Raw genomic sequence first — 24848 nt, forward strand, 5'->3', positions numbered from 1 at the left:
GGGGAGCCCCGGGGTGGGGGGGGGGGCGGTGGTCCTTGTTGGGGGGGCCAGGGGTGCAGGCGGACAAGGCCCCCTCTCTCCCGCGTGCCCCTCCCCCGGGCCCGCCTGTGACCTGGGACGAGGGCAGATGCCGTGACCTCTGCAGACACAAATTGCACGGGCACGGCAGGGACCTGTGGTTCCGTGCTCTCTCGGAAACGTGCAGAGCGGCGCTTTCCTGGCCGTAGCTCGGGGCAAACAGGGTCATCCACGTCGCAGCCGCGGGCTCTCCCCGGCTCCCCTGGGAGCTTGTGGGCACCCACGGCCCTCGGCCCCCACACCCCTGCCCTGCACCGGCCGCCAGTCTGCTAGACGGGGGCCCCAGGAGCGGGAATGGGGCCTCCCCCAGCCTGGCATCCCCCTCCCGACCCGAGCCACCACGGCAGCACCCAGGGTCACGTCACGATTTGGTTTTGTGCCTCCTGGAGCTCATCCTTCAGCGGTCTTTCCAACGTGGATCTTCGGAGGGGACACAGTCTGCGGGTGCCTGTGCGGAACTTCTGGGGAAATGCTTTGGCTTTGCCCACACTTGATGAGGTGCTGGCTGCGACAGGATTCCGGGTTGGGAGCTGCGCCCCCCCCCCCCCCCCCCCCGCCTGCACACACGCCTTTCCGTGGTCTTCCGGCCTCCGGCCTGGACAGCTGGTGTCCTAGCCGGGCCCCTCCACAGTGGGGTGTGATCTGCCCAACCAGAGCTCATCACGCTTCCCAAACTGGTGCATTTACATCTTCAGTCAGTTCTGGGACGTTCTCGGCCTTTCTGTCTTCAGGTGCTTGCCTTTATTCGGTTTCTCCTTCAGGGATCCCAAGCGGCAGTGAAAACACGTGCAGAGCAATGGACCGAGAAGAAAGCACAGACTTAAGGACACGTTAGAAAGAGTCACGGCCAAAAGTAACGTTAACACATGTGCGTCCCAAGCAACTAGAAGAATGGTGAGGAAAAGTTTAAAGTCATAGAGGAGCAGGAAGAAGAAGCTCAAGACAGGAATCAATCACGTGCGAAAGCACCGACAAATTTAACAGCAGGTCCTTTGAGAAACTTCATAGAATCGATCAGTCTGCCAGACGAAGGTGGTGAGGCTGCATGTGAGTGTAGGCGTGCAGCCCCCGGGGTCACTCACGACAGGATCCGACAAGCAGCTTCCCACTGAAGACGCAGAAGAGATGAAAAGCCACTCGCGAAAACCGACACGGGATGTGAACGGTCCGGATAGCTCTGTGACCTTGAAGAAATTGCATCGTAGGTACTTCCTCGAAGAAAGTTACAAATCTAGGTAGGTGGCTTCCTTCGTTAGCGTCGAGAAGTAACTGCTCTCGCACAGACTTGCCAGGACGTTGGGGACGCCCCTCCCAACGCAGTTGATGAGGTTGGCTCTCACTCCAAAGACCCCGACTGGAATCGCCCCAAAGAGTGCTCCCCACTGGGGTGAACTTGCTCAGCAGGGCGGCGTGTGGTGCCGTCCACCCGGGACCGCGTCCCCCTGGGACCGGGGCGCGGCTGTGTCTGCTCCGAGACCCGGGCGCCATTCCCCAGCCGCAGAAGTAATGTCTGCTCAGGGCTCGAGCCGGGTACTCTCTGGGCGTTGTCCCTGGCCCTGGAGAGCGGACTGTCCCAGGGAAGCTTCCCTGCTGACGTCGTGGTACAAAGATCTGACCTTTTAGCTCCAGGAGACAGTTTTGAAGGTCTGTGCCAGCTCTGAGCACCCGTGGGCCCGCTGTGCGGAAACGCCCGTTTCCCAGGAAGGCTGAGTCGGACGCTGAGCCAGCGTTCCTGCCCCGGCGGCGTCCCCAGCGCAGACGCGGATGTGCGGTGACCGACGTGAGCAGGAGCGTGTGCAGTGGCTTCCGTCGTGGGGATCGTGACGACCAGAGACTGGAGACATCCTCTCCTCGGATGCTCTTTCACAACGAAACACGCCACAGCAATGGAAGGGACCGGAATATGAGCCCCCAACAGCACGAGGAGGGGCCAGCTGCGGCGTGTGTGCTCACGGTGCCCTCATGTGGAGCGCACGTGGGCAAGACCGCTCTGTGGTGTTTGCATCCGGACGAGGGGTCTAGTCACCGGCCTTTAAAGTGAGCCCCCTATCCCCATCTCCTTGCCTTTAGCCCTGTCCCTGGTCACAGGAGGGTGTAGGTGCCAGCCCCTGAGGACAGCACCCCACCTCTGCACAGGTCACTGGAGGTGTGGCCAGTGGCCCAGGCTCTCAGGGCCAACCGCGTGGGTGGTCCCTGCCTCGCTGTGCTTGGGTCCACTGCCCCTGGCCTCGCCCAGCAGGTGGATGCTGCCCAGCCCATCTCTGTCCCAAGGGCCCGTCCTGTGAGGCCTCCTCGGGCCGCCTCGGAAGAGACACGCTGCTGCCTCACCTAGCTGTCCCCCCCCACCCCCCATTGGCTCCAGGGCCCAGACCAGGAGCCCAAGGTCCCCAGACCCCATGTTCCCCACACCCCCACCAGGTCCTGTGGATCCCTTGCCCGAGCCCACGGCATCCGCTCAGGGCCCCCCCCCTCAGCCGCCAGAGGAGCCTTGGCCCCACGGGTGCACAGGTGGCCCAGCCCTCAGCGGGAAGTGGGGGGGCCTTCTGGATGCGTTTGGAGGAAACAGCTGCCAGTTAGCTGGTGCCGGGCTGTGCGTGTGGGTGGAGGGGCAGTGGGGATGACTCCCTGGCAGGGTCTGGGGTGCAGGCCCGAGGAGGGGTTCTGCAGGGGCTGCAGAGGGCACGGGCCTGGGGCGGGCACGGCGGCCCTGGGGCAGGGCCTGGCCTGGGGGCGGGAGGCAGAGGGCACGTGCCCTGGATGGTCAGTTCCGGGCCCTTCCGTTACGTTTCCGTGAGGTGCAGCACGTGGCCTGCCCCGACCAGAACCAGGACACCTGCTGCGCTCGCCGGCCACAAGCCTGAAGCACAGGCACACCGGCCTCCCCGGCGAACCCCGAAACCCCGAACAACCACAGATCGTGTCGTGGGGGTGGGGGGGAGATTAACAGCATAAAGGAGGTCTTCTCCAAATTAGCACAGAAGTTCATTACAGTTCCGGCCAAAATTCCACCTACTTGTTGTTTAGGGAGAAAGTGGGTGCCAGCAGGGGCGGGGCAGAGGGAGAGGGAGAGAGAGAATCCCAGGCAAGCTCCGCACTCAGCACAGAGCCTGACATGGGGCTCAAACCCATGACCCTGGGGCCCTGACCTGAACCAAAATCAAGAGCCAGATGCTCAACCGACTGAGCCACCCGGGCGCCCCTCCTCCTGTTTATTTTTAACAAATTTAACCACCTTATCCCCAAATGTCTGTGGGACAGCAGTGATCTGGGGTTTGGGATTGTAACACCGCCTTCCAAAAGTTCGTGTCCACCATTTCTTTTGGGAAAACTCCCTTAATCCAGTGAAGGCCTTTTTCGTAAACACGGAGAGCCCTCTCTGCATTTCTTTCTGCTAGCAAGAACAGGCGCTGACGAGGCCTTTTGTAAAGTGGCACAACGGGAACTTTCGGAGAGTGGGGGACGCGCCTCACTCTGTGTGGCCTCAGTGTACAGGGGTCTTCTCGGGGACGCTGTGACAGCAGAGCGCGAGCCGCCGTGACCTCGGATGGGTCTGCAAGGAAGAGAGAGCCCAGAGCGGGTGTGGCGGCTGTGTGCACACACGTGGGCGTGCACACTCAAGATGTGATCCGGGGGCCCGAGTCCGTGCAGAAGGATGGACCTGTAGCGGGTGAAACGGTGCGGCTTCCGGGGCAGAAGGGCAGCTCCCCGTGGCCAGGGCGCGGAGAGCAGCGTCTCCGTTAGGACCACTGAGGACAAACCACGCAGCAGAAAACCCAGATTTCCGGACCCCGGGACGGGCTCCCGTCTAGGAAGGGCTGAGGGACAGGGCACACCCCGCTAGAGGTGAGGTCTGCCGCCAGAGGGTAGAGGTGGCCGGCGGGGTGGGGGAGGTGGGGTGGGGGGACGGCGGGGGAGGGGTCAGACCACACATCAGCTCCATCCAGGCCGCCGGCCACAGCTGCCGTCTGATGTGGCTGGAAGGGGAGGGCTGGGGTGCTGCCCTGGGGGCTCAAGACGGTGGGTGGGCACCCCGCGAGGGGTCTGTGGATGCCGGCTGGGCCCCTGGCAGGACGTGGGGGCACGTCGTCCTGGGGGTGGCCTGCGCCAGGGCCAGGGCAGGGGGTGATCTCAGGCCTCACGCGGGCCGCCCACCCCTGCCCCTGCCTCCCCTCGCTTCAGGCCCAGAGGAAGCAGGAAGGGGAGGGCCGGGTCCACATCTGCCGCGGTGTCGGCCGCGCTGCCCCCAGCTGCTCCCGGCCAGCGCCAGCTGGGTTTGCAGAATTGATTTTTTAGCAAAAAACAACATGAAGGAGAAAAGCTGAGACTGGGGCCAGCTGCGGGGCTGTTCCGGGCTCTGTGCCCTGGCGGCCGGTGCTCTCTGCATGAGGAGAGGCATGTGGCCCTCGGGGCCAGGGCTCGTGCCAAACACCCAGAGGAGGACCCGGGGTCGCCGTGACCGGCGCCCCATGCCCGCGCCCCTGCAGACTCCCCGCGGCACAGAGCGTGCAGACAAGCCTGGGCCGCGGGCACGGAGTCCCTGCCACCCCACGGGGCAGCCCCGGCAGGCCCACTCCGGCCCGGCCAGCTTGCCCACCCACTGCCACTACGGTCCGCCGTCCGGGGGCAGCCGAGGGGCTTCGTGCGCCCAACTGAGACGTCTCTGACAGTCACCCCCACCTCGGCACGGAAATGCCGCAGGGGTGACGTCTCGAGACCCCCGGGCGGCCGCCGCCAGCAGCCGACGGCCCCTGGTCTCCTCTCCACGTGCTCTTACGCACAGGAGCCTGGGCTTCCGGCACCCTCCCCGCCCCCAAGGGCAGCACTGGGGGTCTGTGCAGGGTCCCACTATGGGGACCAGTCACTGCTCATTCACCCAGGCCCTCCTCGCCCCTTCCGCGGCCCAGCCTGGGGCCCGTCCATGGGCGGGGGTCTTGGGGGAACAGATTCTTTCTCAAGTGGATTCCCGGGAGTGGAACTGGTAAGTCAAGATGTGAGTCGTGTGTAATCGGGGGAGACGGTCCCAAATTGCATGCTGTACGGATTAACCAGCTCCCCACAGTGTATAAGCATGCCTGTTTCGGGGTGCCCGGGTGGCTCAGTTGGTTGAGCATCCAACTTTGGCTCAGGTCATGGTCTCTCGGTTCATGAGCTCGAGCCCTACTTTGGGCCCTGTGCTGACAGCTCAGCAGGCTGGAGCCTGCTTCCGATTCTGGGTCTCCCTCTCTCTCTTCTTGTGCTCTGTGTCTCTCTCTCTCTCTCTCAAAAATAAATAGACGTTAAAACTAATAAGGGGCACCTCAGCCACTCGGTTAAGTGTCTCACTTCGGCTCGGGTCATGATCTCATGGTTGGTGGGTTTGAGCCCATGTTGGGCTCCGTGCTGACAGCCTGGAGCCTGTTAGGATTCTCTCTCTCCCTCTCTTCCTGTCCCTCCCCCACCTGCACACACACTCATTCTCTCTCTCTCTCTCTCTCTCTCTCAAAATAAATAAACACTTAACAAAGTGCTGTTTCCCCAAAGCTGCCCAGGCATTATGAGTTCTTACACTTCATAATCCACGGCAAGTGAGATATCGTGCCTTTGTGCAATTGTATTTGCTTTTCTCCTAGTACTCGTGAGATTGCACACTGCTCGTGTCTGCATGTCCTATGAATTATCTGTTCAAACTCTATTTGCTATTTGGAAAGTTACAACTGGTCTTTTTCTTATCGATTTGCAAGAGCTCTTTATATATTGAGGAAATTAGACTTTTATCTATAACATGAGTTGTAAATACAGTTTCCTCATTTATTGTTTATTTAATTGTTCACATGCACATTTATGATCTTTCTTTGCCACTAGATGGACAGCCGCCAGGAGGGCAAGGAATGTCCAATTGCCCCAGCACAGTGTCTCCTTCACCCAGGAGCCTGCCCTGGGCTCTCAGCTAATTCTGTGTCTCCAGGGCACAGGCAGTTCCATGGCAGCCAGGTCAACTCTGGGCTCCTGTCCAGCCAGTGCCCCCTCCCCTAGGTAGACAGTACTACCTGGCTGTCCCAGGGTGCCCTCCCCAAACCCACATACACACAGTGTCCCCATGTGAAAGGAACTATCCCCCCCCACCCCCGCCCCCTGTCGCTTGTCTCCTCATGGCCCTGTTCCAGGAGGTGGTCCCTCCCCACTCCTCCTCCTCACCTGCCTCTGGCGCGGGGCTGACCACGCACCCAGTGCCACAGCTCAGTGGGAGCCAGAACAGGAGCTGGTCCTGCCCCCTCCCGCCCTCCCGCCCAGGCACAGGAAGGCCGGGGCTGGGTGGGCAGGGGGCAAGCAGAGGGGGTCCCGTGGTGGGGGCCGGGCTCAGCCCTTGAGGAGGGAGAGACTCCATCCTGTTGGTGGGACTCAAGGGTTCCGGGAGCTAGACCCCAAAGCATCTATCCCTGCCTTCTGCAAGCTTCCAGCCTTGGTGTCCCCATCAAGGAAGGGAGCAGTCATTGCCCCCAGGGCCACTGCCATCTGCTCCGTGCACCAGCCCCTGTCGCTGCCCTGGGGGCCTGGTAACCGGTTGCGGGGGCGTCAGCAGCAGCCCACGCTCTGGACCGGGGGCCAGCTTCCCAATAAAAGTGGAGTGTTTTTAACAGATGGGAGATTCTGGAAATTGCTAAGGAAAAAATAGTCCTTGGGCCCAGCCAGGCTTGGCCAGGAAGACCAGCGAGGGGGAAGTAGCCCTCAGCCCCCTTGCCTCACCAGCGAAGGGGGGCAGGCCCTGGTGGCCTCGGCGGGGAGAGAGGTGGCCAGGCCCCTGGCCGAGGCCACTTTGTGGGCACTGGCTTTCTTTGGAGTGGAATGCGGGTCCTGGAAGCTGCAGTCCCTGGCCCCCGGCCCCACCAGAGCTGGTGGGGGTGGGGCAGGGCCGTGCCCCGAGGCCGCGGGGGCCGCTCACGTCGCTGGCCCCCCGGGCCTCCTTAGGAGAGCCCGAGGTAGCAGGTCTGGTCCACTCTCCGATGTGCTTACGGCTCAGGGCCCACCCACCCCAGCTCTGTGGCCACTCAGGCCACGGCAGCCTCTGCCGTCATCCTCACTGCCCGCCAGGCACCTCTCTGCCCCTCACCTGGCCTCTCCTGGCACCCTTCAACTTCACCTGCCCTTCCCCGCCCAGCAGTGATTCCAGCCCCTCATACACACGTACCCGAGGTCGGGCTTGGCAGGATGCGGGGTGGGGGGGGGGCTCTCCTGCCCCCTGACGGAGACCCCCTAGGCAGGCCCACTCCCCCCCAGAGGACCCGTCCCCCTCGTCTCTCCCAGAGCTGGGCCAAGCGCCGAGCCCCGAGGGGCTCCTATTCCGAGGGCGCCGTGAATGCGTGCTGGCCTCATTGCCACTACTGGGGGTCCGGAGGGGCAAGACCTCTCCTGCTCGGGGGGCCTGCTGCCCTGCTGGCACCAGGGTACCCTCTCCCCAAGGAGGCTTGCTGGGTCCCCATGTCCTGGCTGAGCCCAGAGCCCTGTGCAGAGGGGTGTGGAGGCTACCCCGGGGCTGGGGTGTCTGCTATGGGTCAGCCCCTGTGCTCTGTCACCACACCCATTTCCCTGCACAGCGGCTGTGGTCCCCATGTCAGGGTCGGCGGGGGTGACACTCGGGTCTCTGTGGTCACTGCTGTGGTCACTCTTGGTGGCGAAAGTGAATGGGTGGGTGAGTGTGGCCGGCAGTCGGTGGGGGCGGGGGCAGCCACCTGACCCACGGGCCACACACCGGCCAAGTAGCAGCCCTGCACGGGGCTGGTGGTCCGACCAGGGGTGCAAGGGCCTGGGTGGCGTGGATACGCTGGGGGGTCTGCAGCCAGGACCCTCCACGGGAAAGTGGGTGGCCAGTGCTGGTCCCCGCCCGGGCTGGGCTCTTTCTGGCTCCAGAGGCCTGGCCAGACCAGCCCCCAGCCCAACACACCCTGCGAGGCGGCCGAGGCTGGGCTGCTGCCCAGCTCACGTGGAGGGGCATGGGGACGTGGGAGCGAGGCGTCCTCAGGGCCCTGTGATGGCCGTGGGCAGGGCAGGGTCACCCTGCTGACCCCCGGCTCAGGGGATCCAGGAGGAAGGACCACCACACCCAAACGAGAACCGCTTGCTGGGGGCCTGGGCTGGTCAGCAGGGCAGGGCCTGGCCCCGGCCCCCACTCTCTTTGCTCCCAGACCTTCCTTGGCTGGGGTGTCCCCGAGAGAGCTCAAGGTAGGAGGTCGCGGACCAGGTCCTGGCCCCTGGGGCCTGGAACCTAGGAGACCCCCAATCCCTGCTGGCCACCGAGCCCGGAGCCTCCCCACCCGTGGGTACATTTCGTAAAGACAGGGAGGTGCGCCCTGGGGTGCGGCTCCGAGGAGGGCCAATTTGGGGGCACCTCCCAGGTGATGCCAGCACAGGCCCCAGGCCTCCTGTGGCCACAGCTGCGCTTGGTGCCCCAGTCCCCCACGTACGGAGGCGTGTCTGTGTGTCCCCCCGGGACCAGGCCCAGAGCCCGGCCTGGCAGCACTGGAGGGCACGGGGGCGCCCGGCCGCGTCTCCTCAGGGACAGGGGACCTGCCTCGGCCACAGGATCGGGCCAGGCCTCACCCGGCCAGGAGCCCCAGAGAGAGCCCAGGACACATGCTGAGCTGTGACTTTGTGCCTAGAAACAGCCAGAAAGGGGGGCGCCTGGGGGGCTCTGTCGGTTGAGCGTCCGACTTCGGCCCGGATCACGATCTCACGGTTTGTGGGTTTGGGGCCTGCGTCGGGCTCTGTGCTGACGACTCAGACACTTCGGGTTCTGTGTCTCCCTCTCTCTCTGCCCCTCCCCAGCTTGGGCTCACGCTCGCTTGCTCTCTCTCTCTCTCTCTCTCTCTCTCTCTCAAAAATGAATAAACATTAAAAATATATTTTTAAAAGAAAGAAAGAAAGAGTCAGAAGCCACAGGTGAGTGCAGGGAGGCAGCTGTGCACAAAATTTATGTTCAGAAACCAACATCTTTCAAATTCAAGCCGTTTCCAAGAAGAGATGATAAAGAGAAGGCAGTGTTTGTAACAGAAGTAAAAGTTATAAATTATCTAGGCACAAGCTTCGCCTACTTCCTGTGTACATGGAACCATCCTGAGAAGCTCCTGAGGGACATCTTCTAGCACCTTCCAGAAAGGCACTTTCCGGAAGAGGAGTGAGCCTCACAGTGATGTCACCTCGTCCTGAGCTAATCTGAGCGAGACAGTCCCGGGAAAGCACCTGAGAATTTCTCTGCAACCAGGTCAGTTGATTATAAGGTTACTATTGAACAAATGTGGACAAACAGTAACTAAGAAAGTTCTGGAGTAGAAGAGCACCAAGGAAGCCACGTGTTCCTGAAGCTAACCGGAGTTCATGGCCGTGGCCACGTCTCGGTCAGCGGGAGGCAGGGCACGAGATGGCGGCTGGCCAGGAGCAGGAGCAGGGCCGGGCGGTGGCACGCGGGAGAGCGAGAACGGTTCCACAAAAAACCACGGCTGAGTTGAAGAACGAGCAAAGCAGCTGAACAGACGCTTTTCCGAATAATTCACACAAAGGGCAACGGGCCCGTGACGTGTGCCAACATCACGAGCGCTCGGGGAGGTGTAAACCCCAGCGAGGGGCGCCTCCTGGCCACCGGGCCACAATAGCCATGTGGCGTGACCACTACTCCCACAACGGCCCGGATGGCGTCACCCGACGACCGATAAACACACGGCGTCCGCTCGTGCGACGGGCTCCCGTCCCGCCGTGGAAGGAACTCGGCACCGGCATGTTCGTGAACGTGGATGAAGCTTGAAAACACGTGAAGTAAAAGGACAAAACCACAGGCCACCTAGCACGTGACTCTGTCTACGTGACGCGTCTGGAACGGGAGAGTCCCAGGCACAGGAGGCAGCCGAGTGGTGGCCAGGGGCTGGGAGGGGGACACGTGGGACAGGAGGGGCCGCTAACGGGGGCAGGACCTCTTTGGGAATGGTGCAATGTTCTGGAAGTAGACACGATGGTTGCACAACCTCGTGAATAAACTAAAAACCACCGAATTACACACTCGAAAAGGTGAATTTCATGTCACGTGAATTGTATCTCGATAAGGCCTTTTTTCAAGAAATGTCCTTGCTCCATCCGTGGGGCCTGTATGGAGAGGGCAGCACGGGCAGAATGGAAGATGTGTGAGTCTCACGTGTGGCAGACCGTCCCCTGGTGTCACAGCGCAGGGCAGCTCCCACGGGAATACGAGGTTCTGACCTTCCTCCGACCCCTCCTCTAAGGGACGCTGAGCTCCCATGCGGCTTTGCAGGGCTGACCCCCAAAACGCCCTGTCCCTGCACGCCCCCTGGACTGCTGGGCACCGTTGGAAGAACACAGCCCCGCCCAGGCCTTCGCTGGGGCCCGTGGAGGGGGCGCTTTGGGCTGGAAAGGGCCAAGCCAGGACGTCCAGTGTAGTCAGGGACCCCTGCTCACCCCGGCTTGAGTCAGTGCTGCCCTTCACCCGGCGGGAGCCCCACCCTTTGCGCCTAGACCGCATCCCAAGTGAAGGGGGGGCGCTGGGGGAACAGGGGAATCACCAGCAGGGACTGGGTCCCAGCTGGACGGGAGACAGGGGTGCCCTGGGCAGGGTGCAGCCACGAAGCCTCCCGGGGCAGATCTCACAGGGGTGGGGGCTCAGCCCCGGGCTTGCACAGAAGGAAATGGAGAACCAGGGAGGGGCCGGGCCACACAGGAACCTCTGAATCATCCAGAACGTTCTGGCCTGTAGATGGGCTGCTGCAACCCACCAGGAAGCTGGGATGCTTGGGCTGGGGGTGAAGCAGCACCCCGGGGGGCCCGGTCAGTGGACTCGGGGGGTCCGTTCATGAGTAAGGACTCGAGCTGCATCCTGCCGGGGGGGGGGTGCCGAGGGTCCCCAGTGGGTGGGTCCCCACACCCCTCCACAGCAGGTGCCAGCCCGAGCCCGGGGGTGTGACGTCCACGCAGGTAGAAGGCCCCCTCCCAGCCCCGGCCCTGCCCGTCTTCCCCGCGGGTCTGGAGCCGGAGCCCGTCTCAAGCAGGGGTGGCGCGGTGGCAACAGGGGGTGTCCGCACCTGGCCTGCAGTTGGGCGGCCTCGGGCTTCCCGCTGGAAAACAAGGGCAGCGAGCGCCAGGCGGCCGGCGCTGCCCTGATGGGGAACAGCTGTCAGCTGCGGGGCCGCCAGCGGAAACCACATTCCCCAAGCCGTTAGCTCATGGTTTACATTCTCGGCAGGCGGGTGATATGTCATGGGAGCCGGACGGATGCTGGTGCGGGGCCAGCTGGCCGCCCAGAACCTCGCGTTCAGGCCCGGGGGTCCCGGCCTGCGTGGCCCGGCCGCTTCCTCTCAGGCCCGGCCCCTCCTCCCGGGCGGGGTCCCGCGGCTCGTGGCCCCGGCCCTCCTGGGACCCCCCCCTCCGCCCCCAGGAGCCCCACCCCGGGTCCCGGAGGCCGCTCCTCGCCCTGCTGCTCCCGGCATCGTTCCTTGATGACTTACGCCGCCGTTGTCCCCAGTCCCCAGTGACGTTAAGCCCGCTCTGCTCTGTCACTCGGGACCTCCTCACGTGCTCCGGAATCCAGTTCTGGGCTCTGTTTGGGGGCACGGATGATTTACTGTCTGTGTCGATAGCACACAGGTTGGGTTTTGGTGGTTTTCGGGGATGTTCTGATACCTGCAAATGCCACTCAGCTGAGCAGACACTTGTCACACGTCAAATCCCTCGCCATAACAACTCTCAAGTAACGGATGTGGAAACCGAGGCACGGCGGGGGCTAAGTCACCACCGAAACCACAGGGCTGGCAACAGGCAGAGCCAGGATGGGGACCAGGGTCCTTCTTTCGGCCCACGCACGTACCCTTCTGGGGAAACTTCAAGGTGGCTTCATCCCACGTGTCTCCGACTGTTAGCCCAGAGCCGCTGGGGTTCGCCACGTCTACCCCGCCGCTCACGGCTCGCTCTGCACTGAGCGTGCGTGGTTCTGCTCCCGTGAGCTCCTGGACACTTTCCGTCGGGCCCAGATCGCCGCTGCCCACCAGGCTGGCCCTGTGTGCGACAGGGTGCATCCCCGGTGCGGTGGGTGAGAGCGCCTCCCTGCTGTGCCTGGGCCACAGCCCGTCACGCGGGGACCACGAGAGTGCACGCGGGGAGACGTGGGTGGCTCCCAAGATGCTGCCTTGTGAAAGGTGGCGGCCGCAAGCCCACGCTCCCGCCTCGGCGGGCCCGGGCCGCCCGGCCTGGAGGTGGAAGCCGCGGGTGGCCCACCGCCCAACCCAGGCATCGCTCCAGCCCTTCACCTCGGCCACAGTTCCTGCTGGGACCAAGTGTCCCCGTGCTTCCGTTCTTAGGTGCTCATTGCCGAGAAGCGAGAAGTCACTTGCTTTCGTATATTTATCTCGTATCAGATTTTCTTTTTTTTTTTTTTTAATTTTTTTTTCAACATTTATTTATTTTTGGGACAGAGAGAGACAGAGCATGAACGGGGGAGGGGCAGAGAGAGAGGGAGACACAGAGTCGGAAACAGGCTCCAGGCTCTGAGCCATCAGCCCAGAGCCCGACGCGGGGCTCGAACTCACGGACCGCGAGATCGTGACCTGGCCGAAGTCGGACGCTTCACCGACTGCGCCACCCAGGCGCCCCTCGTATCAGATTTTCTTATTGATTTTTAAGTTTTTGAACTACGGAACAATAGGGGCCGTCCCTCAGTCGTATCTCATCTATTTTTTTCTGATGCTTACATCATTTATTTGATTTTCTTATCTCACTGCAGTTGCTAGAACCTCCGAGAAAATGTTGAATAGTGACGGCAGGGGCAAGAGTCACTGTTCATACCTGCATTTGTTCAAAGTTTTGTGTTTTCCGTGCAGGTTGATCTCAGCCATTATCGTGTGCAAAGCCTTTTTTGTTTTCTTTTTTAATGTTTTTTCTTTATTTTGAGAGAGAGAGACAGAGCGTGAGTAGGGCAGGGGCAGAGAGAGGGGGAGACACAGAATCCGAAGCAGGCTCCAGGCTCCGAGCTGTCAGCACAGAGCCTGACGTGGGGCTCGAACTCACAAACCGTGAGAGCGTGACCTGAGCCGAAGTTGGACGCTTAACCGACTGAGCCCCCCAGGTGCCCCCAAAGTCTTTTTCTATTTTCTATTATGAATAATAATTATTATTATCATGATATTATAGTGAATTATACAGATTTAATAATATCATGATAGGGCACCTGGGTGGCTCAGTCAGTTAAGCATCTGACTTCGGCTCTGGTCATAATCTTGTGGTCTGTGAGTTCGAGCCCCACGTCGGGCTCTGTGCTGACACCTCGGAGCCTGGAGCCTGTTTCGGATTCTGTCTCCCTCTCTCTCTGCCCCTCCCCTGCTCACACTCTCTCTGTCTCTGTCTCTTCCTCAAAAGTAAATAAACATTAAAAAATTTGTTTCTAAATAGTATCATGATAGATTATTGTATAGATTGATACCCTATAGTATTAATGATTGCTGAATTTTGTCATATTTCCTTTCAGTACTCATCGATCTGGTTCTATGAATTTTCTGTGCTATTTTGTCAATAAAATTATTTAACTCAATCATTGAGCCACCCTTAGAAGCCTGGCCTAGATCTGCTAAGTTACAGTATATAATTCTGCAGATAACTTATTGGATTCTTTTTGTTATTCTCTTACTTAGATTTTTTTTTCTCATCATTTATAAGTGATATGCGTCTGTAGTTTTCTTTTTCTTTTTTTTTAACATCAGGTTTTTGTATTAAATTATACTGGTTTTATGAGATGAATTACAGAGTTTTCCATCCTTTTATGTGTCTTGGAAAAGTTAAAATAACACTGGGATGACTTTTCCTCTGACTTACGGTTAGCGCATACTCAGCCGTGAACGTCTGTCCCTGGTGCTTTCCTTCATTCTTCATTTTTAAACCACCTCTCCACTGTCTTACATTCGTCTATCCGTGTTTCCCCCTATTCTAAGTTATTTTGATAATTGGTATTCACTGGAAAATCACCTGTTTGCTCTAGCCGCGCCCCTCCACCGTCCTTCCCGCCTCCCTCCCCGGCTCTCCTTCCCACTCCCAGTTGCACGTGGGTTTCTACATCTCAACGTACACGGATATTCTAGACAGAGACTGTCATCCTCAATCAGGCTTTTAGGCAGCACTAGCGGGTTCTAGTTTATTTTCTATTGGGGGAAGAAAAAGCACTTTATCATCTCTCCTTTTCACTGATTTCTGTTCTACTTAATTAATTTGTTTTTCTCCCCGTAATTGCCTCTTTTGACTTTTTAAGATGTACTTTGTTGTTTTCATTGTGATTTCCTAAAATGGGCACAAGATCCCTCACTTGTATTCTTTCCTCTGAGCATCTGAGTGATGTGTCCGCTGGGCCTCTGGGCTCTGCTGAGATGTGTTTACATTTTCATAGCTTTCCCGAGACCTTGCATGTTCAGATTCGATTTCCTGTTTTATCTGAGGGTTCCCTGGGAATGTGTTTCTTGGTTTCTGAGTGGTTGAAATTGGGAGTACGTACGTGACTTTTTGTTATTCACTTTAAATTTTGTTAGATTATCATAAGATCGTTTTCATTGGTCTACTTTTTCATTCATCAAGGTTTTCTGTGCGTGTGAGGACATAATGTCATGGGAAGTGCTTACTATGTTTTCCCTCCGAGGACGGTGGAGATCATTACCTACGTCCACCTCCGTTTGCATCTTTCAGCCGTTACTAAATGTGATGATGAAGGGAGCCAGGGAGAGTTGCTGTGTCTGCACCCTCGATCCTTCTTTCACCCTTCGGTTTGGCTTTAGGGGTTTAGATCCTATTGGTTGGCACATACAGTTGATGACTTGAACTTCGATCCTTCCCGATACGTGCTCGCTTATTAACGCATAGGTCACCGTGTGCCAGCGTTTGCACTCAGGATCTTGTCCTCTTAGCTCTGTCTTGACATCAGTCTTGTATCCTCTGTTCTCAGTCGAGGTCAGTTTTCTGGTCTTTTTCTGGTGTTCTCCTTGAATAGGGTATATGGACGACATACGCACTGACACTTTCACGCTCACAGTGACTGCTTCTGGGCTAGTATGAGAGGCCGGGGGTGGAGTCCTTCTCTCTCCGTGACCCATGGATGACATTTCACTGTCCTCTGCTTCCAACATCGCAGATGAGAACACCAGGCCTTGTTAATATTTTCTCTCTTGAAGCAACATGTTCTTCGTGTCAGTAAACATGCAACTCTCCCCACCCCGCCTGCCCCATCCGCCCACAAGGTTTCAGGGCTTCACGGGTTTGTGAGGGTGAGGGGTAAGGACGGGCAGGGGCCTCAGCGGACTGCGTGGGTGACCGGAGGCCTTAGACCCCCCTGGTGTGCTCCCCACGCACTCCTGAGGTCTTGGTCAGGAGCGTTTTACTAGAACACAGCCACGCACACTTTCCCGGTGTACCAGCAGAGGTGAGAGGTAAGCCGGACCCCCCACGCCGCTTTACAGACCGGCAGACCCTGTGCTACCAGGCCCCACGAGGCCAAAGGACCTCCCTGGGGTCACTCAGCAGGCGGGAAAAGGAGCTGGAATCCCCCCGGCCCCTCGGAGCCCAGAGCACTGGCCTCCTTCCATTGCTGGTACCAGGGAAGAGAAGGCGGAGGGCCCGTCTGGGTGGAGGGGAGTGGGTTAGCTGGGGGCCCTCCAGCCTCCCGAGGACCCACACGGTGCCCGGCCCTGCTGAACCCAAGGGGGGGTATTCCCGTCCGGGCACTGCTTCCCCAGGGTGGGCTGCCCCCTTGGACGCCGGACTCAGGGGCCGAGCCGGAACACTCACCACCTGTCACGCTCCCAGACCCATGGGCCCTGACTGGTGGCTGCGGTCACGACATCTGGGGCCTCAGGTGTTCTGATGGCCAGCGCCTCCTCTTGGAGGCGGGAAGGGCCCAGAGACGGGAGAAGGGAGGCAGGACCGGGTTGCCGGCCGAGAAGCCACGGAAGCGAGGCCGTGGCCTCTCTCATTTCAGACGGTGACCAGGGCTTGCCCCCGAGGGGCCTGTGCCCCGCTGGGCATCTCCTGCAGGTGGCTGGCTCGGGGGACTCGTGGCCCGGGGCTTGACGTATGGTCAACACGCACGACCCCTGATGTGACCCTGAGGACACACACCCTCCTCCTGTGGGATTCCCGCCCAGACCAGCCCCGGGAAGAGGGTCAGCAGACACACCCACACGTGGGGCACCACGTGGGGCACCGTACACGGAGCAGTGCCCTCCAACCGCACCCGCCCCTGCTCTCCCCTCCCACTTTCAGCTGGTCGGGGGGGAAAGGGAGGGCTGATCCTTTCTTTGAGTAGTTGAGATCAGGGGCTCCGGGGTTTTCTAGGGGTTTAAGGTCTTTGGGAATCCCCAGGAGGCAGGGAGGCAGGCAGCTCGTGGAATGCAGCGCCCAGCAACCACGGGGGATCCTGGGCTCTCCCCTGCACACCTCCCGGCCCACCCCTGCACGCCTCCACCTCTGCACGTCGCCCGGCCCACCGCCAGGTGCGCTGTCCATGGTCTGAGCAGGAGGGAGGGTCCTGACATGGGGGCTGCGGCAGGCACAACTCCAGGGTGCCCCCCTGAATTGGGGGTACCTGGGCCCTCGCGAGCAGGGCCCCTGGAGTGTTGTGGAGTATCAGGGCCACCCACAGGCAGCTCGGGGGTGCTGCAGACTCTGGGAGGTGGTACGGACAGCGGGGGCGGGGTGAAGGCGCCAGGCTCCGGGCACTGGTGGGCGGGGGGGGGGGGGGGGGCGGGGGGAGCCTGTAGGTCAGCTCGCTGGGTGCAGTCTATAGGGGCGTCCGCCAGGGGGTGGGCTCAGTCCAGCTGCCTCTGGGGGAGAAGCAGACCCAGGACAGTGCAGGGTCTTCCTTTCCTGACAGGCCATCCAACTCCCACACGCCGGTCCAACCCAGGAGTGAAGGCGTGCGGATGAGGGGCTGGACGGCCCGGCCCCCTCCGCCCCCGCCTGCCGAGCAGCATGAAGGTGGTGAGGGGGTAGGGGTGCCGCCGGGGGGGGGGGGGCGGGCGGTGGCTATGGGGCTGGCCCTGCCAAGCAGCCCCCAGTCTGTGATTTCCTTCCATTGGTCCTGGTCCCAGGCCAGCTGAGCAAACGCTGACCCACATTTCCACTGAGCCCGGGCGGAAAGTAGGCCACCAGCGAGGCTGGAGCCGGGGCGGCCAGCCGCAAGGCTCAGGGCCGCCAGCGCCTGCTCAGAATTTCCAGGCCCGGAAGACGGAGAGGAAGGCCTTCCCCTGGTCCGTGGGGACTGCTGGCCTCACCGGGCTGGGGGGCGGGCAGAGCCCTGGTTCACTGGCTCTGTCGAGGAGTCTGACCCTCGGCCTGCACCTCCCATGCTCCCAGGGCGGGGGACAGCCTGGGCAGGGGACAGAGACAGAGCTGCCGGACTGGGTGACACAGCCCCTTCCCACGGGGGCTGGCTGTGCCTCTGTAAGGGGCCCCCTCCCTGGGACCCCTTCACTCCCTACCACCCTGGCGGGGGCAAAGCTGCACCACCTTCCTAACCGGACACAACACCACAGACCCCAGAAAGAGCCAGTCCCTGTCTTGGGGGGACGGCGGAGGCAGGCCAGAGGGGCAGGACTTGGGAGGGGTCTTGTCCTTCCGTGGGCCCTGCCCCCCATGCTCAAAGCCCAGGCTGCCTGGAGCCCCGACTCTTTGGCCCCTAGAGCCCCGCTCGGGAGGCTGTGCTAGACCCCCTGTGGTGCTCAGCACCGTGGCAGGTGAGGGCCCAGAACCGCGGCTGGGCCACCAGGGCCTCGCGGTCCCGCTCACCAGACCCAAGATGGGGCCACAGGGACCGGGGGGGTCCTGGGGAAAGGGCCAGGTGAGGGCACTCTCTCTGCTCCAGGGGTGCGGGACCTCACGGGGCCTCTTGCTTTGCCTGGGTGCACCCCTTTGTTGGACACCCCTTTTTCTGTGCACCGTCTGCTGAGTGACCCCAGGGGCGTCCTTGGAAGGTGCTTTTCCTGAGGAAGTGGATCCTCGCCTTATAGCCTATCAGAGTGTGGCCTCCCGTCCGGGGTCAGCAAACGGCGTCCCCAGCGCTGTGAAGAGAGAACACAAACCCACTGGGAAGAAGAAAACTGAAGGCCAAGGCAGACGTCCCCGAGTCCGAACCCACTCCCCGGGTCCACAGCCAGCCTGGCCACCGGCGAGGCCTGACTCAGAGCTTGGACAGGGCTGCGTTCGCAGCACCGCGGCTTGGCTGGCCTGTGGGGTCATGAGGAAAGGGGTGACCTCAGTGCTAAGGCATGTGGGGGCCGGAGGGCCATCTGGTGAGCCTGGTCCCATCCCACACCCTGCAGAGGGAGAAACTGAGGCCCCAAGGAGGTGTGGCCCGCACGGGGTCAGAACACGGGGAGCCACGGGAGGGCCCGGTAAACAGCTTTGCCCAGACTCCAGCTCCAGGCTTCCTCAGCCCGCCTGCCCGCCTCCCCCCGCCCCCCGCCACCCTGCGCACCCTGTGCCTCCTCCCCTGCCCACCCACCACGGCCCCGGGCCTCCTCCCTGGTGCTGGGCTCCTGCTGCCCCATCGGAGCCCAGGAAACCTGGAAAGGGGACCGTGCGGTGTGAGGCCCACGGGCCCAGAGGGAAGGGGCCGCTGTCTCGGGGGCCCCTGCACCCTCCTAACCTCCACTGGGAATGTGAGCTGGGCAGGTGGGCGCACGGGGCCTCGGCAGCCCCTCTGGGCAGCTCACACAGCACACGCCTCTCACCGTGCTTGGCCTCGGCCGGCGGGATGGGACATCCTGCCACCCTCCGGGCCCTCCCTGAGGATTTCAGAGCCAGTCCCCGAAGCCCAGCGTGTGGGACAGGGTCCCGCCGAGTGTGGGAGAGGTGGCCCGTGTGCCCCTGGGAAGAGGCGCCCTGGGTGGGTGTCAGGCGAGGGCCCAGGACACCCCCCCCCGCCCCCGCCCCCAGTGCGGGATCTTTGGGCAAGGAGATCCCTCAGCGCGGCCTGCGTCCACAGCCAGGCCGGGGCTGTGGGGGGCACACGTGCACGGGGACCAGACACGGAGGGGCAGCCCCAGCCCTCTGGGAAAACTTGCTGACAAACCTTCACTTGCTCTCTCAGCCCCCCAACCCGGGGCGAATCTGGAGCGGTTTCCCCAGAAGCAGGCGAACATGGGCCCCGTCAGCTAGTTACAAGGCAAGGTCACTTGAAGCCCAGCTGATCGGTGGCTTGCGTGGGGACCGGGGGCTGTGAACAAACGGGGGCGCTTGAGCCCCTGGGTGTGGGCACAGCAGCCCCCGGGGCCGGCACGTCCCTGCAGGGACCCGGGGGCTCCTGTGGGGCACCGGCGTGGCTCGCCCGGCCCCAGGGTGTGAGCTCGGCACCCACACCTGCCCCGTGAGCTGCTGCGAAGGCCCGAGGGTACCCCCCCCCACCCCGTCCGGCCCCACGTCCTGTGGAGCCACGCCACTCCCCTGAGCAGGTGGGGTCTGGTCACCTTCCCGGGAACCTAGGCGGCCCCGTGACTGGCGAGGCAGGTCAGGAACAACCAGGCAGCCTCACTGGCTCGCCCTCCGGGTGCTGCCCGGGGGACCCGCCGCCACGCCGGGAGCAAGTGCAGGCCACGCGCAGGGGCCCCGCCCCGCGCGAACCCCTGGCACTGAGTGAAGGGGCCTCCGGTGACTCTGGGCACAGCCTGCCAGCCACCCAGCGGCACCGGGGGGACCCGGGACTGGCTGCCTCCCGGGCCTGCCCCTGGTGCGGCTTCTCTGGCTTCCGAGGCACCGGGTCTCAGGTGCCGGGTCAGGTGCCGAAAGGTAACCACAGCGGAATCCACACAGGGTCCCGGGTGCTGCCTGCCGGCCGGCGGCTAAAACTCCTTCCGGCACCCACGTCCCCAGTCGCACCGCGTCCCAGGGAGCTCCGGGACAGAGGCTTAGGCCAACTTTCTTCCTGGTACTGATTTCAAATTCATTCCACTTTGCTGGGAGGACCTACGTGCGTGGTTTCCATCGCTTGAAATTTGTTGGACTAGTTTTATCACACAGTCCATCGTGGCGACGTCCCTCCCCTGGGCCCCTAAGAGCCGGCGGCGTTTCCACAGACGTCCGCGAGATCCTGCCGGTTCGCAGTGTCATTCCAGCATTCTCTTTCCTTCTGACTGTTCTCCTTCTTCTGTTTCCTGTCTTGCTACCCTGCCATTAAAACGAGCTATTGAAACAGAAAGTCTCCGACTACGTTCGACCCTCGAGCAACACAGGTTCGCACGCTGTGCGTCCACTTCTACGTGGATTCTTTTTACAAACACGGGACGGCACTGTCCGCGTATTTTCTTCTCCTTGTGGTTTTCTTCGTAACCCGTTTGCTCGAGCTCACGCTGTTGTAAGAAAACAGCGCGTAGCACGTTTAACGACACGCAAAACGTGTGCTTCTCGCCTGTTACGTCAACGGCAGGCTGTTGGTCGTTCAGTTCCGGCGGGGAGGGGGGTGCAGAACCATATGTGGGTTCTCAGTGCTGCGTCTGTGTGCTCGTGAGGGGCCTAGCTCCCTTTGGATTTGCCCTTCGTCGTTCCAAAGTGTCCCCCGTCCCCAGTCGCAGTTTCGTCCTAAGGTCTCTGCAGCCCGTGTGTTTGCCGTTCGCACGGGGCCTTCCACCCTCACGCTTCAACCCGTTCTCGTCTCTGCGCCTGACGCCTGTGTCCCGCAGGCCGTGGGCGGGCAGACCGCGCCTCACTCTCGTGCACTCTGCCACCGGCCGCCTTTCCACCGGAGGGTTTAGTCGACACTCAGTTTGTATCGAATCTTTAACTCGTAGGGTAGGACTTGCTCTGCGTTTTACCCGTTTTCTATACGTATGAGATCTTTTTGGTTCCGCCGTCCTTTCATATGGACTTCTTTTGTACTAAACAGGTGTGTTTTAGGGTCCCGTTTTAGTTCCTCATTTCTTTTACTGAGTTTTTATTTTATTTCTTTTTTTTTTGTGAGAGTGCGTGCACGTGAGCGAGGGAGGGGCAGGAGGAGAGGGAGACAGAGAACCCCAAGCGGGTGCCATGCTCGGCGCTGAGCCCAACGTGGGGCTTGACCCCACCATCCCGAGATCGTGACCTGAGCCGAAGTCAAAAGTCGGATGCTCAACCGACTGAACCTCAGGCGCCCCTCTTTCACTGTGTTTTTAAAATTTATTTTCTTAGTGGTTTCCCTAGGAACTATCATGGATATCTTAATTTATAACAAACCCATTCCTGACCACTTTAATCTCAATAGTGCGCCAGAAACTGTGCTTGTACACGGCGCTGTTCCCTCCTCCCTTAGTGCTATCATCGTCATATAAATCACACGCGTACACATCATTTGCCCATCAAGGCATGTAGCTGTTTTAACCGTTGCCCTCTGCAGTTGTCCGCGAAATCAGATAGGCGGAAGGGAAGCCCTATAGACTATTATTATACCGTCTTCTGTCCTGCCCTCGGCCGCCGTCCGTCCAGGCGCGCGTAGGAGCCACAGTCTGCACCCCTTTCGTTTTGGTCTGACTCCTCTAGTATTTCTGGAGGCCAGGTTTCCTGGTGACGAATTCTGGTTTTGTTTACCCAGGAATGTCTTCATTTCTCCTTCATTTAAAAAAATAATTAACATTTATGTATTTTTGAGTGACAGAGAGAGACAGAGCACGAGCAGGGGAGGGGCAGAGAGAGAGGGAGACACAGAATCCAAAGCAGGCTCCGGGCTCTGAGCCGTCAGCACGGAGCCCGACGCGGGGCTCGAACTCACGGACCACGGAGATCACGGCCTGATCCGAGGTCGGACACTTGACCCACTGAGCCGCCCAGGCGCCCCTCTCCTTGATGTTGGAAATGCAGTCTTCACGCGTAGACCCCTTGGTTGCCACCGTTTTCTTTCAGCACCTTGAGCGGGCCATCCTGCTGCCTCTGATCTCTGCAGTTGCTGTTTGGAAAGGAGTCAGCTGGGAACCCGCCTGGGGACCCCTCCTAGGTGGGACGCGCCTCTCTCTTGCTGCCTTCAAGGTTCCCTGTCTCAACACCCCCCCCCCAGAGTCAGTGGGCTCTTGGCCGCACCCCCCCCCCCACCGGAGTCAGAGCTCTTGGCTGCGCCTTCCCCCTCCCCCCCCCCCCCCCCCCGCCAGAGTCAGCGGGTTCTTGGCCGCACCCCTCCCCCCAGAGTCAGCGGGTTCTTGGCCGCACCCCTCCCCCCAGAGTCAGCGGGTTCTTGGCTGCCCACATCACTGTCTTCATCAGCGTGGGGAAGTCTGGCTGTTACTTCCTCCAGTCCTGCTTCTGCCCGCGTCTCCCTTCTCTCCCGGGACTTGGGTCATGCACAGCGGGCATGTTTGCTGGGTCTCTGAGCCTCTGTTCAGCTTTCTTCACTGTTTCTCAGGTTGGGCAATCCCGGTCGACCTATTTCTTCTGGCTGATTCTTTATGCCGCCTGCTCACCCGCCGTGGACCAGCTCCGGCAAATTCTCGGTCCGGTCCGTGCCCTTCTCAGCTCCAGAACGTGGATTTGGTTCTAAGTTCTGTTCGTTCCCGGGAATCTCCGTTTGGTGAAACAGCGTTCTCAAACTTTACTTCTCCGGGCATCATTCAGTTCTTTGAACGCACCGAAGGCTGTCTACGCTCGTGTCTGGCAAGTCCAGCCCTGGGATTCGTCAGGGACGCTTTCCATTAACCGCCTTCCCCCCAGCGTACGGGCCATGGTTTCACATGTCTTCTCATGTCTCATAAATTTTTGATGAAAGCTGAACATTTCAAATAATATAATGTGGCGATCGTGAAGTCGAACTCTAGCCGCTCCTCAGAGTTTGTTGCTTTTGTTGCCTGTTTAGTGACTTTTCTGAATTAATTCTGTAAAATCTGTATTTTTGCCACACGTGGCCACTAAGTCGTTGCTTCATTAGCTTAGCGGCCAGGTAATAGCTGGACAGAGACTCCGTTAACTGTCCGGGACCGTGCTGTCGTGTTGCATCCTGTTCTGTGCGGTGCTGGCCGTGGTGGCCCTCAGTGTGACGGGTGACTACTTATGCGGACCCTCGAGGCTGCTCACAGGTCTGGGGCCTTCTCAGGCCCTTCCTGATCATGTCCCACCCTAGGAATCTGTGTGGCCTTCTAGATCCCCGGGAATGCACTGGCGTTTTCCATAGCTCCCTGGGGACATCGCATCTCTCAGATGTTCCTCTTCCGCGTTTTGCTTAGTGTCCTGTTATCCACCGCCCCAGGCAAATGCAAAGTTCTTTAATTGCCTGGACTTGTCTTCAACCTTCACCTCTGGGGAAAAGACTTTTCTTACTGGGTCAGCTCTGAGTCGAGTCAGATGCAGACAGCCCTGTGGGGTCTCCCCGGAAACCAACAGGCAGGTGCGATGACACTTTTCTAGGAACGCCGCCTTGAAAGGGCTCCACCCGGGGGGCTGGGTTTCACCACGAGCGTGGACTGTTCATTTTCAGGCTACTCGAGCTGAAGTGGGGGGCGGGCAAGTTAAAACACCTCAGCCTGGTGAAGACACAGGAAACTGGGAGCCTGTGCACCGTCGGTGGGGATGGAAACTGGTGCAGCCACCGTGGAAAACAGCATGAGGGCTCCTCAAAATATTAAACACAGAATCGCCGCATGACCCAGCGATTCCATTTCCGGGCATACGGCACCCAACAGAACTGAGAGCAGGGTCTCGAAGAGGTGTCTGCACCCCACGGTCGGGTCAGCAGCCACGGCCCCGGCCCCTCAAGAAAGCGGGCCTGCAGGTGTCACCGTGAAGTCCCCAGGGACCCCTGGGCACGCTGGCCTCCTGCAAGTCAGGCTTGGTCACCAGGGGTCTGGTTTGCAGGGCCCCCACCAGACAAGGCCCCCTCTGGCTCTGCGAGAGGGAAGAGCAGGCCCGGGGGCTGTGGGTGTGGGGCTCAGCTGCCGAGCACCTACCCCTTCCGGGGCCTTCTGCAAAGCTCAACCCAGGACCCAGGATTCCCAGAGAGATTCGGGCTGTGCGTACAGGAAGTGCTTGGAGAAATCTGGATCCAGAACGGAGCTCGGCGGGAGGAGGGAGGCTGGTGGGCTCAGGTCCCCAGGCGGGTGGGGCGTGGGACGGGCCACGGGTCAGCGGCGCGGCCCTGGAAGTCACTCCTCGAAGCTCAGCGACTGCCTTCCTCGCTGCTCTGGAAGCCAGGCCCTGTGGTGCATCCCCGCCTGCTTGCATCAGTCAGACTTTCCCTGCAGGGGCCCTGATTAAACACAAAGCCGGGATGTGACGGGGTGAGACAGAGCTCCACTGGGCCGGGAAGCCAGGAGGGGTCCCCTGGGACTTACACACACACACACACACACACACACACACACACACACACAGGGAGGAGTCTTTCAGGTAGTGGGAGCTGCCAGTGCAAAGGCCCTGAGGCGGAACAAGCTGGGAGTGTCCAGCACGGTGGGGAGAACCCCTGGACTACCGGGCTGTTGCCGGAATATTCGGCCATCCAGGACTGAGGCAGCCATCGGAAAGGATGTGTGTTCAGAGTCTGTGGTGTCTGGCCGGAACGAGGCCCTTGGTAACTGTCTGGTGAGTGGGCAAACGAGCAAACAAATGTGTGCCTGTGTGACTGGCGGGATCCCCCTGGGGATCCAGACACCAGCGCCTGGTCTGTGTGCTCGGGTGGAGACAGCCCGTCCCCGGGTGGGGTTCCAGGCGGGCCTGCGCCACACCCGGCAAAGGCCCTGAAAGAGTCCTTGTTGCATCAGGCGTCGAGAGCTCCTCAGCCAGAATCCAAATGGAAAGGTGACGAAGCCCGCGGGGGCATCCCGGGC

The sequence above is a fragment of the Acinonyx jubatus genome, chromosome B1, assembly GCF_027475565.1.
Source record: "Acinonyx jubatus isolate Ajub_Pintada_27869175 chromosome B1, VMU_Ajub_asm_v1.0, whole genome shotgun sequence".
NCBI classification, from domain to species: Eukaryota; Metazoa; Chordata; class Mammalia; order Carnivora; family Felidae; genus Acinonyx; species Acinonyx jubatus.